The sequence below is a fragment of the Anas platyrhynchos genome, chromosome 2, assembly GCF_047663525.1.
Source record: "Anas platyrhynchos isolate ZD024472 breed Pekin duck chromosome 2, IASCAAS_PekinDuck_T2T, whole genome shotgun sequence".
In the NCBI taxonomy this organism is placed as follows: domain Eukaryota; kingdom Metazoa; phylum Chordata; class Aves; order Anseriformes; family Anatidae; genus Anas; species Anas platyrhynchos.
Window position 1 is genome coordinate 27,881,792 of NC_092588.1, and position 19,120 is coordinate 27,900,911.

Consider the following 19,120-nt stretch of genomic DNA (forward strand, 5'->3'; position numbering starts at 1 on the left):
TTTTTCTACCTTTTTAAGTACTTAAAAATAGAGCCTAATAATCCATAGTTGACACTCATAGGAGGGTAATTCAGCTGTCCAATTCTGTGTGCAGAAACTGAGAAAACAGGTAGGTACTTGCATGTGTAGATTTCATGGTAAGAACTTTTCTGTGTCCCTGCACCTGGTGTGTGCACACATTCTGCAAGCTGCCAATGTATATCAGGTTTTAGGTTCATACTGTCAAAGGCAAGACCCTTCAGTTCGTAGAACACATTTCATGTTCTAAAAGCAGAAAAGTTGCAAAAGTCAATGTTTAGGAAATATTTGTGGAAGAGAATATAATGACAGCTACTGGATACCTACAGGTCTTTTGCTTTATTCATGAGTCACTATCACAACATCCCTAGCATAAGAGCATTGTATGTACAGCTAACACAATAAGCCCCAATTACTTGTTTAGTGAAAAAAAATTAACAACTTTTCTAATGGTGTGGCAGCATAGATGATGCTTAAGTTCTTGTAGTTTTATTTTTGTTTGTTTGTTTTGTTTTGTTTCTGTCTTAGAGCTTCAGTGTATTTTACCTGTTTCTACCTACATGCCAATGAGTTTTGGCTGGTAGGTGTGTAAGTATATCTCTTGTATCACCAGATAAAATGCTAATGTCACTGTATTATCTGCTTGAAATTAGAAACCAAGGGAAGACTGGAGAAAAAGATCCTACTCTGGGAAAAACAAACTAGCAAACTCACATAGATAGGTTAGTATACAACAGAGGACAGACTCCTGTTTCTTTCCCACAGTGTTGCAGGTATCCCATGACAGTACAGAATGGTAAAGACACTTACAGGTGTCTCAAGACATGTTCACCTGCTGTCTCGTCTTCTTGAATTTATTTTTTTTTCCTCTGTCTTCAGATGTTTCTGCACTCTGCAGTCTCTGCTTTGAAGTGCAGAAGTGTGTAATATTTCTTTTCCCAATGGATTCAACAATCAGTTTGTGTACTACCCAGCCTCATCTGGTAGGAATGAGCTATGGAAGCAGACACCTTCCCACATGGGGATGTCAGCAAAGCCCACACTGCAGCAGGAATGGTGTATGGGGCACCTGTTAGGTCCCAGCCATGGCACAGGTGGAGGGTTCTTCCTTTCTTTTCCATGCTCTGCAGCTGATGACATTTTTGCTTTTTGAGCTGGTTTTCCAACAGGTGTTGTACCCATCATACATCCATCTCTCCAGATGAGATCATTTGAATGTCTTTTTCTTCCCCACAACCTAAGGGCAGACTCACCGTTCTGTGCTCTATACTTTGATCAATTCCTGAACATTTGTGGGCAGCTTTTTGGAAAGCTATGTTTCTGAATGCTTGCTTTACTTACTACATGGTGTGCTAGGCCTTGTGTTCTGGATAGGCTATGCTGATTTTTTTTTATTTGATCAAGTACCTGATAATGTCCAGTCAGATAAGGAGAGCAGCTTTGCTATCTGTATGCCTTAGACCTCAAACCAAGAGGAAGCAACAATCTATTATTTCTAAACACAGGAAAGGGCAAAGTAACAGAAACTAAGGTGTTTTGTGCTACATTTGAAATTTTCATCAGAAAAATGAACTAGCAAGTCTTTGAATAAAGACTGGACTGTTGTATGAAATACCCACAAGTTTTGTAATGCAACAGCTGTGTCATACCACGTTTCAAAAAATGCTTCAGAAAATCAATATCTATACTTTATACAGTTATAAAAATATCCTATTTACTTCTACAGTGATAGCATAATTTTTATTTGGAAAATAAAGCCAATATCTAGCATTAAATTTCAGTAGATAAGCAAATCCTGATTTGCCTGATTTGACAGTGTTCTTCAAGTAGTTAAAAGACATCACACTGTGTAACTTAAAAACATTTATTTCTTTTTATCTGAAAAAGAATGAGGGCAAAGTATGTCATACAAAAAATAATTCTAAAGGCTGCAGTGAGTGTATTTAGGATTGAACAAAACAGAAGAGGTACAAATAGAACAACTTGGGTGAAACCTTATCCCCACTGAATCCTGTGGCAGAATCCTCTTTGATTTCACAGAGCCAAGACCCCTTAGCCAGCAGTCACAGAATGAAGACAGCTGACACTGTACTACTGTTAGAGAGGGACAAAAGATAAAAAAAAAAAATCTCAATATTCAAGATCCAGTCAAGTTTACATAGAAAAGATCCTGTGGAACTCTGAGCTGAGATCCAGCACATGGTTTATTCAGCACAGGAAATGGTAGATGTGACAGAATTTAAGTTTGGTATGTAGGAGAATGAAAATGTAGCTTCTTTTTAAATCAAAATGCCAGTCTTTCTCTTTAATTTGATGCATAAGAAACTCTCTGTAATCTCCACAGGCTAAGAGTTCCAGGATGACCTTCTAGTCTGGTCAGCTGTGAAGTAATCTTCTGATATATTTACCATGACATAAGGATAGCAACAATGGGAATGGGAGGGCACTGAGGGAAAAGAATGGAACAAAACCAGTCTGCACATCTAGGAAAAAAGCAGCAGGGAAGATCAGAATTCATTTTGGACAATCCTAGTGAATCTTTATGTGTTTGCTTCCATAATGCTACAGTTATTGTTGTCCCAGAAACAATCGAAAAATACTGCCCTATGTGCCTCCTAAAATGCCACAAGAGATCAAAGAAGAAACAGTAGATTCTTTTCATGGAAAGGACACATACTAAGAAGCTTAAAGAATAAGGAAGGACGTAAATCCTTCAGAGCAGCAAATACTTTACAGCTTCATCTGGTATGAATGACAAAGGTCTATTGACTTCAGTATTGTGGCCTGCAATCTTGAGTAAGATTGAACAAGTATTTCATTGTCTTCTGGAGGGAATCTGATGGCATCTGGAGTAGCAGCACTTCCCTCTCTGTGCTGGCCACGCATGCATTGCCAGCATGCTGGCAATGAAATGGTCTGTCTGGCATGTTTAGATAAATGTTATGCAGAAAGTTATTTTCTTAAATTAAAAAAGACCTCCCAATAAAAGTAAGTTTTGTGCAAAAATGAGGGCATGCTTAAGGTATTTTTATTTATGGCCTTATTATCATAACAAACTTTGGTTTTTACATAAATATTTCCAGGGCGGATATCAAGATTTGAAATGAGACACTGTAAAAACAATAAAATGGGATATGTTGATAGATTTTCTATAAATATAACACAAAATGAAAGGGAAGTAGGTTTAAAGAACTGTGCAGAATAGAAATAACAATGATGTTTCAAAATGATTTTCAGTTACCTCTTAGTGAAACATTACATGCATGTGAGGGCGTGCTCAGTAAGGCCTGATCCTCATGCAACTTAATAATACACCTATTAACTTTAAGCACATAGCCAATTTCACTGCAGTCACGGTTAAAATTAAACCTGTGCCTCACTGCTTGGCTGAATTAGGGCCTAAGGCTAACTAAACCTTCAGCAGGACTTGGTCATATTCTTGGAGTTGTCCTAGCAGTCAGCACACAGTCATGAGCAACGTAGGGCTGAAGCTCAGGTTGCAACCTTGTCTGACATTGAGGTTCCTCTCAACCAAGCAAGGTTTTCTGGGACAGAGGCACAAGCTGGATGGCTTCCAGCATGAAGGGAAAAAACAGATTGTGTCCATGGTTCTTTGAGGGTGAAGGAATTAGATGGATTTGCACATTCTGCAGGAAAGAGCAGGAATGAGCAAGAAAATGCACAAAGATTTGATTGGAGTACTGATATGAACCTTAGGGTCCGATATTTGGGTAGTTTTAATATTCACACTGATCTTGTTGTGTTTGAAGAAACAGTTGCCGGAAAAGTTTGGAATGATAAATAATATTTTCCTTATATTTTCTGTATAGTTATCAGCATTATTTTAAAGTACCTTATAAATACCTTTCAGCCCCAGATAAAGGTGAATTTTGCTGGGGAGCAAAATGTCACCTTCAAGCTACAAAGACAATTCCTGATCCTCCTGGATTTTTAAGAAGATAAATAATTGTGTACATATTAGCAACCTCACGGCTGAATATTTATTTGTGTATGTGAAGATAATCACATGTATGAATGCTTGTGGTGCTGGGCATTTAAAAAAATCATAACAATAAAATCAGGCAAGAGGGTGTTTAGATCTAATTCTACAAGGGTAGACCTTTCATAGCAAGCATTAGACAGACTTTCCATGTCTTTAAAAGAATCACAGAATGACAGAATGACAGAATGACAGAATGATAGAATGACAGAATCACAGAATCACAGAATCACAGAACTGTAGGAGTTGAAAGGGACCTTGAAAGATCATTGGGTCCAACACCCCTGCCAAAGCAGGTTCCTCAGAGCAGGCTGCCCAGGTAGGCGTCCAGACAGGCCTTGAATATCTCCAGAGAAGGAGACTCCACAACCTCCCTATTCCAATGCTCCATCACCCTCACCATGAAGAAGTTCTTTCACATGTCGGTGCGGAACTTCCTGTGCTCTAACTTGCAGCCATTGCCCCTTGTCCTATCCCCACAAACCACTGAGAAGAGGTTGGCTAAATCCTTCTGTCCCCCACCCCTCAGATATTTATATACATTGAGGAGATCCCCTCTCAGTCTTCTCTTCTCCAGGCTGAACAGACCTGGGTCTCTCAGCCTTTCTTCATAGGGAAGATGCTCCAGGCCCCGTATCATCTTTGTGGCCCTCCACTGGACTCTTTCCAGGAGATCCCTGTCTTTCTTGTACCAGGGAGCCCAGAACTGGACACAGTACTGCAGGTGAGGCCTGACCAGGGCAGAGTAGAGGGGGAGGATCACCTCCCTTGACCTGCTGGCCACACTCCTTCTAATGCACGCCAGGATCCCATTAGCCCTCTTGGCCACAAGGGCACAGTGCTGGCTCATGGTCCACCTGTCATCCACTAGGACCCCCAGGTCCTTCTCCTCAGAGCTCCTCTCCAGCAGGTCGTCCCCCAGACTGTACTGATAAAAGAAGCGATTTCCCGGAGTCAATCTATTTGTTCCTTTGTATTTTTTTAAATGAAATGGGCCACGCTTCTCTTTCAACGCTTTAATTGTCATTAGCCTAACAAATCACTTCACAATTAAGAAAAGCCTGAATTTTCATGTTCACTGAGCAAAGCCTTAATATAAACAAGCACTTATTGCAAACTCATTCCATTGTAATTAAGAGTGCTAGAGCAATTTATGTTTGATATCTGACATATATCTGACATACATCCGTAACAAGCAAGTTTCTGTTCTCACTGCTGTCTTCTTATAGCTAAAACTTGTACACTGTAAATGTGGCAGTCAGCACTGGTCTAAAGTAAATTAAAAGCATTCTGTAGTAACTCATTTACCAAAACCTTTTGAAGCAGCTAGAAGCAATAGTCCTGGCCTTTCTTTAGATTTTGGAAAGATACAAAGCCCATTAGGCTTCTCAGGTCATTTGCATTTCTGAAGCTCCAAAAGTTAAACCAGAAAGGAAGAAGTATCCCCCTGCCAGAACACAGATCAGAGAGGTTGCCTGCAGCAGTGAAATATTCAGTAGGAGATTTCATGAATGGTCATGAAGAGGGAGTGACAAACATGCTACAATTTCCCCAGAGTAACTGAATAATCCTCCAGGGAAGCAACGCCTCAGTAATCCTCAGTGTATGAGTCAACGTGTGGGAGAGTTGTTCTCTTTTTTACAGCTCATGATGTAAATTGGACAACTTGGAAAAAAAAAAGTTTCAGATTTACAAGTGCAAATTTCTCTATAATTTTTTAAAGCTTTCTATCACCATTTGTAGACCTTTTGCAGTTAATTGGAGGTTTAAATGGATACATATACTGTAAATATGAACATGGCATTATAACATTCTGCTGCACAGTGTGAGTTAGCAAGGGAAATATAATCTACAAGTCAGCACTGTACTGAAATAGCAGAAAAGATGAGTTTTAAGAAGACTTGAATTCAGTCTACTTAATTTCCAGAGCTTTCCTCAAATGTATGGTATAACTATCATCTCTGAGAGAACTTTCAGATTAAAGAGAAAAGCAGCACAGATGTGAGAGCTCCTCCAATTCCTTATTCTTTTTCTGGTGCTCTGGGAGTGCACAGACATGGATCATTGTGCCTGTGAGATCCAATAACACATGTGAGCACTATCTTGTGTGTGTGAAGAAAACAGAACATAAAATAGATACCTGAATATCCTTCATATGCAGATCTAGACATTAAACTCTGACCTTCTTGAGTTTATCAACAAAGGCAGTTTCCATTCCACCTGGCCTGCAGCGCATGATACCCACTAACTGTTCCCTGTATCAGAGGAGCTACAGGAAATGTTCTATCAATTGTAGCAGAGTAGTATATTTGCTTCTTACTGTGTGCTGTCTTGTGCTGTCTGAATATTTTTATTGATGACTAACTACAATTCCAGTAGATTGGATATCTCAAGCTACTTATGTTTACATCCTCATCCATAAAACTACATTAAGGCATTCTACTCTTCACTAAATTATGCATACAGTCAGCAGCTGTTCAGATTAAATATATGCAGATATGGATTGAATTACAATGGCAAACTATCTCTGTATACATTGCAAGGGGTTATTTAATCAGTGTTTTGTGCTTTTTTTTTTTTTCTGGAAAATTACATGAAATGAAATCAGAATTAATCCTGTGAATAGCCACAAGGAATTAGCCAGAAAACTATTCCCCTTTCTGTCTATCACTTCACCTCTTGTCATCATTTACACAACTTCATTATGTAAAACAGTGAGGCTTACAAATAGTGTGTCCTCACGCTACATAGATTAGCTTGCACTCTCTTCCTGTTTCTTTTTAAATTGACTTTAATGTAATTGGCAAAACTTTCTTCTCTATAAACGCAGGCTTTTGATTTTGAAGAGCTGTCCATCCACTTGGACGTGTCTGATCAGGGATTCTGTGAAGCAACAGCTGGCAAACCTCAAGAATCCACTAGTGCCACTAGCCTAATAAATTTTTTCCAAGTGTTTTTCTTTCTAGCCTTACACAAGCCTTTGCTTCATTCCATGCTGTTTGCCTCCATCATGGCTTGGCAAGTGCCACAGGAATACAGCATACATAGGCCAAGTATTAAATGAAAACATGTATTATACTGGTGTCATTGGAAATGAAAATTTGCAAAGAAAACAGTGTTTTGTTAGTAGCTGTGGAATTCCTAGATCGTTCTTGACTAAAAACATTTTGGAAAATTGTGCTCTGGTGAAAATGAAAAATTTCCTGCAGAATTAATGTTCTGAATAACAGCAATAGGAGCAGTAATAAGGTTTCTATAAGAAATTATGAAGCAGAACAACATCTGTTCACTGAATTGTTTCACTTTGATTTTTTTAACCTTTCCCCTGCTTTTCTCCTTTATCACCCATTTTTTAAAACAGGAATGAAATTCTAAAATAATATATTGCAAATGACCAAGAGGGAGATTCCTTACTGAAAACTGAATACAATGAATATTACTTCAGTTCAAAGTTTCTCCACGAGCAGAGCAGAATCAGAGAAAAGCTGCCTACCAGAAATGTGCCATAGGCACAAACTGGAACACTTGATAAAATGTAGTCCCTCTTAAGTCTACAAAATGCTGTCAGGCTCTGAAGGCCTCTTCTGGGATCCTTACCTGTCACCCACCCCACTGTCCTCCCTCAGGCCAAGCCACCTTCTCCGCCTGGGCCTACAGCCCCTTCTCAATCTCTGTCTACAGCTTGGCTCTGGCCCTGCCTCTAGCATGGGCTTATGCTGTTGTCTCCCAGACAGGCCAGGATGTCTAATCCACCAAAGCAGCAGGGCAACTCCTGGGTCTGGGCAGATGAAATTGGTCTGAGTCCAACCAGTTCAGTCCTCCTCACTTGCCAGCTCTGTGCTGAGCCATTTCAATGCATGGCCTGACAGCAGGCTAGCCAAAGGCAAGTGGATTTGCATGAGTTAGTAGGCTGAAAGGGCTGAAGGCAGATGACCATGCAGGATGGTGGGCCAACAGTACATGGGGCAGCAGTAAGAGTGGAGCAGACTGCTCTGGGGACTGTATCGTGGGCCCAAGCAAGGAAAAATGAACCCAGCCTCTAATGTACTGCTTGGGTTTTATATGAGAGTAATAATTGTCTTTTGGAGGGTTTGTACAGTCAGTGACAGACAGACAGTGTTGAGACTGAATCTTGATGTGTGATCCAGCACTCAGTAAGGTCTCTGGCCCTTTGCTGCCCTGAGGGGGTAGGTGGCCAAGCACACACCAGCCTTCTTTCTGCCTGTATAGCTTCCTTGTTGTGAGCACCAGAGCAGGAAATGACCAGCCTGCATTCAGCTGCTACATGATGATACCCAGTAAAGTCACTAGAACATTTGCCCAGGTCCACCCATTGAGATGAAATGGTGGCAACAGCTGTAAGGTCCTTCTGGAGACAGAAGACAGGGGAGAGGAGGAGGAGCCAAGTTTAACTCAATGAAGAATTAGTGAGAAAAGAAAGAGGAATTACATGCAAAGAATCATAGAATGGCTTGGGTTGGAAAGAACCTTAAAGATCAAATCCCCTGCCATGGGCAGGGAAACGACCCATTAGATCAGATTTCCCAAGGCCCCATCCAAACTGGCCTTGAATACTTCCAGGAATGGGGCAATTCTGCAGGTGTTCTACCCCATATTAGTTTAAAACCTTTCCCCCTTGTCCTGTCACTATCTGCCCATGTGAAAAGTCCCTCTCTCTTTTTTTTTTTTTTTTTTTTTTTTTTTATGAGCCCCCTTTAAATACTGAAAGGCCTGAAGGTCTCCCTGGAGCCTTCTCTTCACACTGAACATCCCCAGCTCTCTCAGCCTTTCTTCACAGGAGAGGTGCTACAGCACTCTGACAATCTTCATGGCCCTCCTCTGGACCCGCTCAAACAGACCCACATCCTTCTTGTGCTTGGGGCCCGAGACCTGTATGCAGTTCTCCAGGTGGGGTCTCAAAAAGGCAGAGCAGAGGAGTACAATTCCTCCCTCAACCTGCTGGCCACTCCTCTGTTGATGCAGCCTAGGATGCAGTTGGCCTTCTGGGCTACAAGCACACACTGCTCCTCATGCAGAGCTTGTCAGGCACCAGAACAAACCCTTGTGAACAGAGGCTTCTATCATTTAAAAAAAAATAAAAATCCTTTAAGTTATCTTTTAATTTGCATCCTGTATTATGCTTATCAGCAGCTGATTTTTCTTTAATTATTTTTAGTCTGATAATCTAAAAGTGATGAGTCAGACAGTGTTCATCTCCATGTGTTATGCTGAACCACAGCAGAGGAAGCCCATTTTTCACACAACAGCAACAAATTTTTCATGTCTTCTTAAGCTTATTTTAAATTCTGTTGTTTTCTGGCTATGGAAGTATATTGTTGGATTATATTGTGTTGGGGAATGCAACAGGGTTATATCAAGAAGATTTTTTTTAATTGTAGAAATGTATATTCAGAAAACAAGATTCTGACAGAAGATAAAACCAATTCTTAAAGTCTACACTTCATTATTAGGTGTACAGAACGTATGAGCTAGGAGAGATCTGCTAAAGCATATTAAAGTTTCTTACAAAACATTTGAGGAAACATTTATGGGTTATTTTTAAATGAAAAATGGGTTTGGTTTTAAAATAGACTACGTTAAATTGTTAGCTATACAACAGCCTGTTGAATACCAAAGCATGGCTGTTAATAATACTGTGTTAATAATACTGGGATATATAATCTTGTGTAAACACTAAGACTAGAATTTCTGTGTACTAAACTTTCAACTGCCTATCCTCCTATTTGTAGATAAACATTATTTACTGTGTTGGGAGCAAAATAATGAAGAAGAAGGAAGGAAGGAAGGAAGGAAGGAAGGAAGGAAGGAAGGAAGGAAGGAAGGAAGGAAGGAAGGAAGGAAGGAAGGAAGGAAGGAAGGAAGGAAGGAAGGAAGGAAGGAAGGGAGGGAGGGAGGGAGGGAGGGAGGGAGGAAAAAATGCTTTTACGTACAAATAGAATCCTATTTTATCAATCTAATTCTTGGATTTTTTTATTTTCTTCTGCTGTGTTTTTATAATGCTGCTCCTTAATTGAGAAAAATGGGAGAGTGAAGAAAACATACCAAGTTCTATAAAAAATGAAATGTATTGAAGCTATAGGTTCACTGCAATTGAATATATAATGTCATAGAGGAAAAAGAGGAATTTATATTATCTATATTTTAGCAGGGATGTGAACTTCGTTCTCTTTACCTTTATTAATGTGACCTAGGATATAGTTCTTTATGAGAATTCTATCATCAGTACAGGTGTTCCAAGACTACCAGCTCTCATAAAATAACTTACCTTTTGCCATTGTTTTTTTCTCCTTGTGGTCATTAATTCTTATTCATTAGATACATGTACTCTTCCATATACTGAGAATATTATGAAAGGCAGAATAATTCTTGTTCTCAAAACTAAATAGTGCAGAATTCTCTGACATAATTATATTGTTTTTAAAGTATTTAAGTCTAACATTTTAAACATAGTGTTTTTACTAGTTATACTATATTTTTCTTGCATACATTTGTAAATCACAGTGTATATGAGCTCATGGTGACTAATTCAGTACCATAGTGGTACCACTAGTGAAAAGCCAAAAATTATTTTTTTCTTTAACAAGTTTCCATTTGAGGAGGTGACTAATGATCTAATGTGGCATTATATATCAGAACATTTTCCTCGAGCTTATCTAAAGCAAGTGGACAAAAGTTGATGCCTCTCATATCAATTAATAAACTTTCCTTCATAAATAAGTAGGTTGCAAGTATCCAAGTTATTCATCTTTAATAAAAGTTTTGTGACTATACAATTTACCCTTTAATTTTCATAACACTTTATGCTGAGTAATTTCCAGCACAGTGGGGAGCTGGGAACTCCACTCCTAAGGGAGAGGAAAAAGTCTGTCTCAGAAAGAAAGATTAAAGGCATATGTACATGTATATCTGCTGCATAATTTCAATGGTTTCTATTTTTTTCCTTAGACTAAACCTTTAAATGATTAATTGATTAATTACTTAATTAAACAAATTAGATATTGTTAGCAATTGATTTGTTAGCTAATGAAAAAAAATGCAAAAATAACACAATGTATTTTGGATGAAGGCCAAATTTGGGTGTTTTCCTTTAATTATAGAACTATCTGGAAAAAAAAAAAAAAGAGAGAGAAAAAAAAAAAGAGAGAGAGATGCAATAGACCAAAGAATAAATATTAGTAAAAAAAACTGAGATTGTAGATAAGCAGGCAAATCTTACTCTGGGTTGCATTCACAAGAGTTTGAACTGATGTGGGAGGTAATTACTCCTTCCACCTTATGCCAGTAAGACAGGAAACATTTCTGCCTTCTGTTGCTATAGAATGTTATTGCAAAGAAGATGATTATAAATTGTTCTTCAGGACCAATAGGGTAAGAAGAAACATAACTTAGCTTAAATTTCACCAAATATGATCTCACTAAGTATAACGGAAGGTTTCTGTTTGGATGTTAAAGCACTGAAAGTGTTCTATAAGAACTGTGAAATCTCCTTCACTGGAGAGTTTAAGAATGGTTTAGACAAATATCTGTCAGGAGTGATGTTAGTGTAGACCATTGACCATCCTCAGTTCAGACTGAACAGTTCAGACCATCAGACTGGACTAGATAGTCCTCTGAGGTTCTCTATTTGTGCTGTTCTATCTGTCTGAAATATCTGATTGTGTTTATCACCAGCTGCATCTCTACATGTTACACTTCTCATTGCATAAACTTCCTTCTTGCTGTACAAACTTCATGTTTATAATAGTATGAGTGTAGAGGGATTCAATGAGCTTCCTGTTATTCAAATAGTCTTCTCTTTACCGCATTTCTGGGGACAAACTTTAGTGCCCCTCTACAACTACCTATATTCAGTCAGTAGCTAAACTATTTGTAGACATGCATCTTACAGGCTTGCCTGAAAAACATAAAGATGAAGTGAGTCATGACCATCTAACTGATCTAACCCCCTAGGAAAATGGATCTCTTGTAAATTTTGTGGTTACAAACATAAGACTGATTTGAAAAACAAGGTCTTTCACTGTGTCAAGTCTGAACTGTGATACAGTTAAAGTAAGCAGTAATTTAGAGCCCTGATGTTCAGTCCAAGTGCTGACGCTTGCCTCTCTCCTGACTATGCTCCTAGTGCCAGAACCAGCAACTTTCTGCTGCCAGATATCCCATCTCTTCTTTTGGCAGCAGGTTCAAAAGGGATGTGCTATTTTCAGAGTTTCTCCTGTAATACAATCATGACATAAAGTATGAAACTGCTAGTTAAACTCCTCAAGGCATTTGGGAAAAGGTTCTTGGACATGTCAGTACTTCTTTAGATGTGTTACTGTGCTACAGTAGCTCCTACTATAATTTGCCACAGTCTGTGTGGTGCCTGTAGGCCCTCTGAACTGGTCTATCAGGCTGCCTCACACCATGTGGTAGAGACAGCCCTACATATCTGCCCTACCTCATAATATGTTGTACAGTGGAGGTGCAGATGATGACAGCTCAGCATGATCTGTGGTAAATCCATGGAGAGATGACACCTGGGATGTTCTTCCTTACTGTCTGCACCCCCTCACACATCACTGCAATGCTAAGAATAGGTTATGGTAACCAGCAAGGTTACCTGAATAAGACTCTCAATCTGGAAAGTGCAGAAGAATCTTGGACTTCAGCTTCTGTCTGCTACTTTAGTCATAAAGATGTAATATTTCATTTTACCTTATTTTAGAGTTGTCCAAATTTACAGTTGCTTACATGCTCATTAGCCAAATCCCTAAAATTTTACCTTTGAGTGTGCTGGAAATGCATTGTGTTCTAACAACTTCCAATTCTCAGGAAGTCATTCATGCATAATTCCCTCAAGATTTTCCCATGAGGTCCTTTCCATCTCTCTTGCTCAATTTACAAGTATTTTCAATGCACATCTACTAAATATAGCCTTGCAAAAAATACAGAGGTTGGTGGCAGTTGCAGCATGTCAGACCTCTAATGACATTCAACAGTTTGAGCACTCATAGAAGAAAGAACAAAGCTCAGAACAAATTTATAGGACTGTATCTGATAATAGCCTGGAGTGGAGTTCTCTTAACTTCCACTTTTCAAGGAATAATTAAACATTCATTAGGTCAGAGGCAGGAAAGAACAAGATGAGATTAACACTAAGTGGCTAAGGCTTTGGGGGTAGAAGAAAGCCTTAGGTTTCCTGTGGAGCAGAATACTTTTCAAATATTTAAAGAGAGAGAGTAGAAAGTGAGATTCTCCTGTTCCCAGATGACAGTCATAAGGAAGCAGTGAGTTATTGTGACATGTTCCCTCTTGTCTTTTTTTCTAGGTTCCAATGAATATTTAACAAGTCTGTGAGGATGGATGCAGCTTCTGCAAGAGAAGCTGTATGGTACTCTTTTCCATCACAGAATACCATCTGCTCCAGTGGTCTGGGAGTGGAAAATGTAGGTTCTAGCACCCTATAGTACCAAAATGAATCAATTGTAGTAGTACTTTTTTGTATAAATAGTCAGATATGTCCACCTATGGAAGAGAGACACTGTTAAGGCCCTGCTTTTTGAGGACTGGCAGAGGGGCCTAACACCATAGGGGAGTTGGATGGTTGTAAATCAATATGGGTGTAATGGACTCCCCACAGACTAGAGCCGTGATACAAATCTTACCCGTTTCTGTTGGCTAATGCTTGCCACCTAGTTGGCTTTCTGGCTTTGTGGGAGCCTACATACTGCATCTTTACATGCACTGTATGGGAAGCAATGCATGCAACTAGCTACGTATCTTAGGGCAGAAGTATCCTAATAGCCAAATTCTTTAATAGCAAGCTAAAACTTCTTTCTGGGCCTAGCTCTGGATTTTACATCACACCACTGTAGAAGGCAATATTTCAGGAAAGAAAGCCAGAAGAAATGTTGCTATTTTATATTGTTGCAAAGACGTCAAGGCTTCTGGATATCTTCCAGAGATGACTGTTCACTTAGTCGGTCAGTTGCCAAGAAAACTCTGCTTCTTGTACATACAGGTTTTACCCTTGTGATTCATGTTGTTATTTCAATGGATGTAACTGTCATGAGAGATTATGACCAGTCTTACACTGCCCTTCAGGTAACATGAATCCAGGCAGTTGAGAACTTGAATGGGATACCAAGGAAGTTCTCAAGTGAGCCCTATCAGCATTTGTTATTGGGCTAGTTGGTCTGAAACCAATAAACTTGGTGGGTTTAGTGTTATGTAGAGAAGATTATCCTCAACAGCCCCAGAATTATGTGGCCACAAGTGGGGCCAAGTCCATGTTAGAGAGGAGTGTATGTATTCATACATGAAAGGAAGTCTTTCTTAGCCATGACTGAGTATTCAGACACAGAGACAGGCATTGCCAGTGTTTATTCAGCTTTTCAGAGGAAGAGGAGACAAACAGATCCTTGTCAGAAATGAAAAAATATTGAAAGAAGGGAAAATGTTTATTTTTAAAAAGACCATCTTCCATTCAGAAAATGAGCTCGAACAAAGGTTTTCAGCTAGTCAGCTATCTGAAACTGATTCAAAATATTGTATCAAGGAGAAGAACATTATCTTTAGTAGCTCTTCCACAATGCCACTTCTGACTCTTCCCCAGAGTTTGAGAAACAGTCAGCCTCAGCAGGGTGAATCATCTGTGCTGTGTACAGTCCTGTTTGGTGTACTGCATCCAAACATCTCCTGGGACTGTGTTCCAGTTTGCATGTTTTTCCGTACTGAAGGCCTTAGCTAAAATAAGGAACAGCATGTCTGCAATGTGCATTTACTCTGCTCTCTGACAAAATAAGAGTAGATGAATATAAAAAATCTTTGGGGGAGGGAAGGGGGGAGGGAGAGAGAAGGCAGGATGTTTGAGAAATAAGGATATCTGAAGAAAAAGTCTTCTAAACTTTCTGAAGATCTGGGGAAGATTGTGATGCAAAAGTGTGGTCAGCAGAGGAATTTTTGTGGAAACTTGCTGGAGTTCTTGCAGGAAACATAGAGGTTTTATATATTTGGAGTTAAAGGTTAAATCAAGAGTAAACCCAGTCTAGCAGAGATTATTTCTCACTTCTAATTTGGGTCGTTTACTCACTTTTCACGGATGCCAAACAGGAATGTTTACTCACACTTCATTTTCCATTACTGAGTTGTTTGCAGAGTCACTAACCTTCCATGGTTTCTTTCTTAAGGGTTTTGAATTTATCCCCAGACTAGAAGCTGACATTCTAGGAATTTTATAGTATGAAATAAGCCATCCACTAAAGTGAAGTAACTGTCGTGGAAAAAAAATATCATGTTTTCTAAGAGGCTGTTCAGCAGTGTGTGGCTAACTGTAGAGAAACTGAATGCTTGCATTTTCCATTAATGTCAGCTCTTAGGACATCATCTTATAAATTGGAAGCTGTGTGAAGGAGAATTGCAGAGTAGAAGTGAGTGGGTAGATTTAAAATAGATTAAGAAATTAATGACATAAGGGAATACATTGCAAGAGAAGATGATGGTTTTAATGTGTCTTGTTACTTTGCTATGTATTCAGAACCACTGTACTAACTGTATTTGGTGTTTTTGTAGTGTTTGTAGCCAAAAGGCTCTCCTACATCCATCCTACAACCCAGGATTATTTTAATTGTTCTGATAAGCAGGTAATTTGGAGGTACTATTTCCATTTAAAAGTCCTAATAAATGGGAAGTCAGTGAGAACATGCCTAGTCACTCTTTGTGACTATCTGAGATCACCTGAACTGGAGAGATGAAAGTTGTCTGACTGAAATAACCTGCTTCCTGCTTGACAAGCAGCTTTCTATATATTATTCCCTATAATAGAACACGCTGGACTTTGAACTGCTAACTCTATCTAAAATTATAAGAAATCTCTGTTATCTGGAACCAGCCCATTCACTAAATTAAAGTCACCTTTAAATGCCCTGTATGTCATTGATTTCCTCAAATATACATTTGCTTCCCTAATCCAGTGGCTATTGTTTGTAACAACACTGAGGGAAATATGCAAGAAGACAAAATGTGTTAATAATGGCTCACAAAGGGAGGCTTCCAGCATCAGTTTGATCAAAAGAATTGAAGTCAGTTCCCATTTAACATTGAGATTAAATTGCCGAACTGTTTAGTTATCCCAGTGACTCACTGTGCAAAGCAGTGCTTTCTTTAAGTTGTCGTTCTGTTTCACCCAGCACTGGACTACCCTAAGAACCAAAGAGCAGCAGGTTTCAGGGAACTGTCAGCTGTGAAAAATCTCACAGTCTAGGGAATTCTTTAAAATAAATAAGTAAATAAATAAATAAGCACCAAAAAGAGAGGTGTTTCACTCTTTCTCTCTCTCTTTTTTTTTCTTTTTTCTTTTTTTTTTTTTAAAGAAGCTTCTGTTTTTCCTTAATTTATTCTCCAAATGAAATTTGATGCAGAAAATCTACTTATTTTTCAGTTAGCTATAGAATAACAGAAATGCACCTACTCATTGCTTTGCTCTAATTGTAATTTTCTTTCATTCTGCATAGGGCCAAGGTATTTAGCTCCCAAAAGAAAGATTCTGAATCAGCTAGGATGAGATGTTCTTGTGGAAATATACAAATACATGCTTATTATATGATATGTCCCTACATGTTCTTTAGGTTTGCTGAATCATGTGATAGTCGTACTCCTGTGGAAAAGTTGGTGTATAACCTTCCCTTCCTCCACTTCATGGGAGACTCCAAGAAGTCAGTTGGGATACGTGCAAAGGGTGTGGGCAAGTTAGGTCATATTCAGGGATGAGGTAAGATGTTTCGTAATTTATGCATTGCTGAGTGGGTGTAAATTATGCTGAATGGCTAGATCCTGTGATTTTCTGGTAGTTACTGTCCTGAACAAAATCCAGCTACTTCATGGAAGTCTCTAGAAAAGAAGCCACAGTCTCCTGGCCTCTTTCCTCTGTCAATGGAAAAAAAAAACAAACAAACAAAAAAAAACAAAAAAAAAAAAAAACGATTCCAATTCCTGAAAGTCTCTGGATTTATGTCAGAGCAGAAGGGAAAAGAGGCTAGTAGAGCACAGCTGCATCTGTGAGTTTCTCTCTAGCCACTCCCATGAGAGCAGCTTCTAAGGGCCTTGCATTCCTGGAAATGCACAGGTTTAACAACCCTGCACCTTCACCTGAAGAAACAGAAAATGACTCTAGTTCTTGTGTATTGCCAGCTGGAATCCCCCATGTCATTCTTCCCCAGAATTCAAACTTTTGGGGTAGTCTGATCCACAAGAACCAGACAGTGATGTAATTTTTATTACAATGAAGCCTAACTGTTTTCTTTATCTCTGTGTATTGTAAAGGAAAAAGGAGAATGTCCAAGTCCTGAACCTTTTTTTTTTTTTTTTTTTTTTTGGGGGGGGGGGGGATCCTTCTGTATTCCTCAAGAATGAAAGCTAGTCTTTTCATCAAGTTTTACCAAAGATATATTTTCATCTTTCCACCATTTAACTGTGTAAAAAGTGGAAAAGTGGCAACTGTCTCTGCATTTCTGGGGAGTGAAATACACCTCTCAATACCAAGCACATATATATTGAAGAATTATATACCTATACAATATCTAAATATTTCTTTAAGAAATATATCATTCTTTGGCTATGATTTGAGTCTTCTGGGTGGTTTGTGCAATGGATAATACACTATGAAGCCCATCGGGTTGATTATTACTAGGCTGTTACACTCCAAAGAATCTCTGCCATTAGGCTGACAACCAAAAAACCTACAACAGAACTCTTCCAGGTGAATATATGTATTATAGACAGACCTCATGAGAGACTACCTAATCCAGCAGAACATTCCCATATTGTACAGAAACTTTGGCTTAAAATGACTAGGGAAACTCATTTTAGTGTTCTTGCACCATTTGTCCTTAGCAGTTGCATCACAATAGGTGTCTTAATAAACTGTCTTTTTAATTGCCTCATGACGTTTATGCTAGTACTCCAATATCTATTTATCCTAATCTATACCACCTAGTTTCTAAGATTTTTCTTCTTAGGGAAAATAACTCAAAAAAAAAAAAAAAAAAGTACATTTTAGTAATGTAAAACTTAACTTTATCAAAATTAAATTATAAAAATAAATTAGATCAACTTAATGCAAAATTTAACTTTATTTAAGTTTCTTGTTAAGTGCACTTCTAAATTCCACTGAATATAGACAGATATGATTACAGTATTTGATTTTATTTTGTTTTTTGTAAGATGCCTGTGGAGCTATACACAGTGAATACTAGGTGAGGATGAGGCCGCAGTGTTATTATTCTGGTGAGAGAATGAACTTGAGGTACTAAGGGGATGTCAGGGGAAAATCTGATTAAAAGTCATTGTAAAAGTCTACTTTACAATGGAAATCTTTTTTTTTTTTTTTTCCAATTTCTACTGCAGAAGAAATAACATATCTCTTGTAAGTCTTCTTGAAAAGTTGTTGACATGAAACTGTGCAGGCCAAGAAGAAAAATGTCTCTATGGCCTGGCTTAGTTTACAAAGCTGTACAAGAAGAAGAATGTACAAGCCATGGTTTCTCTCCTCGGTACTGCCAGTGTGTATCAGAGATTACAGTCCATATATGAAAAGAGTTTCTTAGAAATGTTCAAAAGGACTAAGTAGGTATTAGATCCTTGATTGTAATTGTCCCTATCTCCCAGCGCCAGAGTAAAGTAGGTAGGTACAGCTATACATTGCCAGGAATAGGCCTGGAGGAAAGCTCTCTTCTCAGGTAATTCAGTCATACTGGGATTTGGGTAAACTCTTGTCTGTAACTGTGTCCATAAACTACCTGCTGCTCACAGAGATGGGTACAGTGGGGCTTGATTCCGGATGGGTTCTGAACTAAGAGATTTGGAGAGAAAAGTTGAGCTGGTACTGTGGTGCGGAAGGCGCTGTGTTATGTGATGTGCTGTGGGAGTGACAGAGAAGGAGCTCGTTTCTTGGGGAAGCAGCTCAACAGGAAAGTATGGCTACGTAGGAGGGCTACGAAGATGGTGAAAGGCCTGGAGGGGAAGACGTACGAGGAACGGCTGAGGGCACTGGGCCTGTTCAGCCTGGAGAAGAGGAGGCTGAGGGGAGACCTCATCGCAGTCTAC

At 38.9% G+C, this 19,120-nt stretch overlaps 1 long non-coding RNA gene across 1 annotated transcript in view; it reads left to right on the top strand.

The window, feature by feature from the left end:
* LOC140001696 (uncharacterized) overlaps positions 1 to 19,120 on the top strand; it is a 47,354-nt gene that overhangs the window by 15,149 nt on the left and 13,085 nt on the right. Inside the window, exon 2 of the long non-coding RNA XR_011807186.1 lies at positions 16,645 to 16,787. This is a non-coding gene — a long non-coding RNA (uncharacterized lncRNA). The remainder of the gene's footprint in view (positions 1 to 16,644; positions 16,788 to 19,120) is intronic.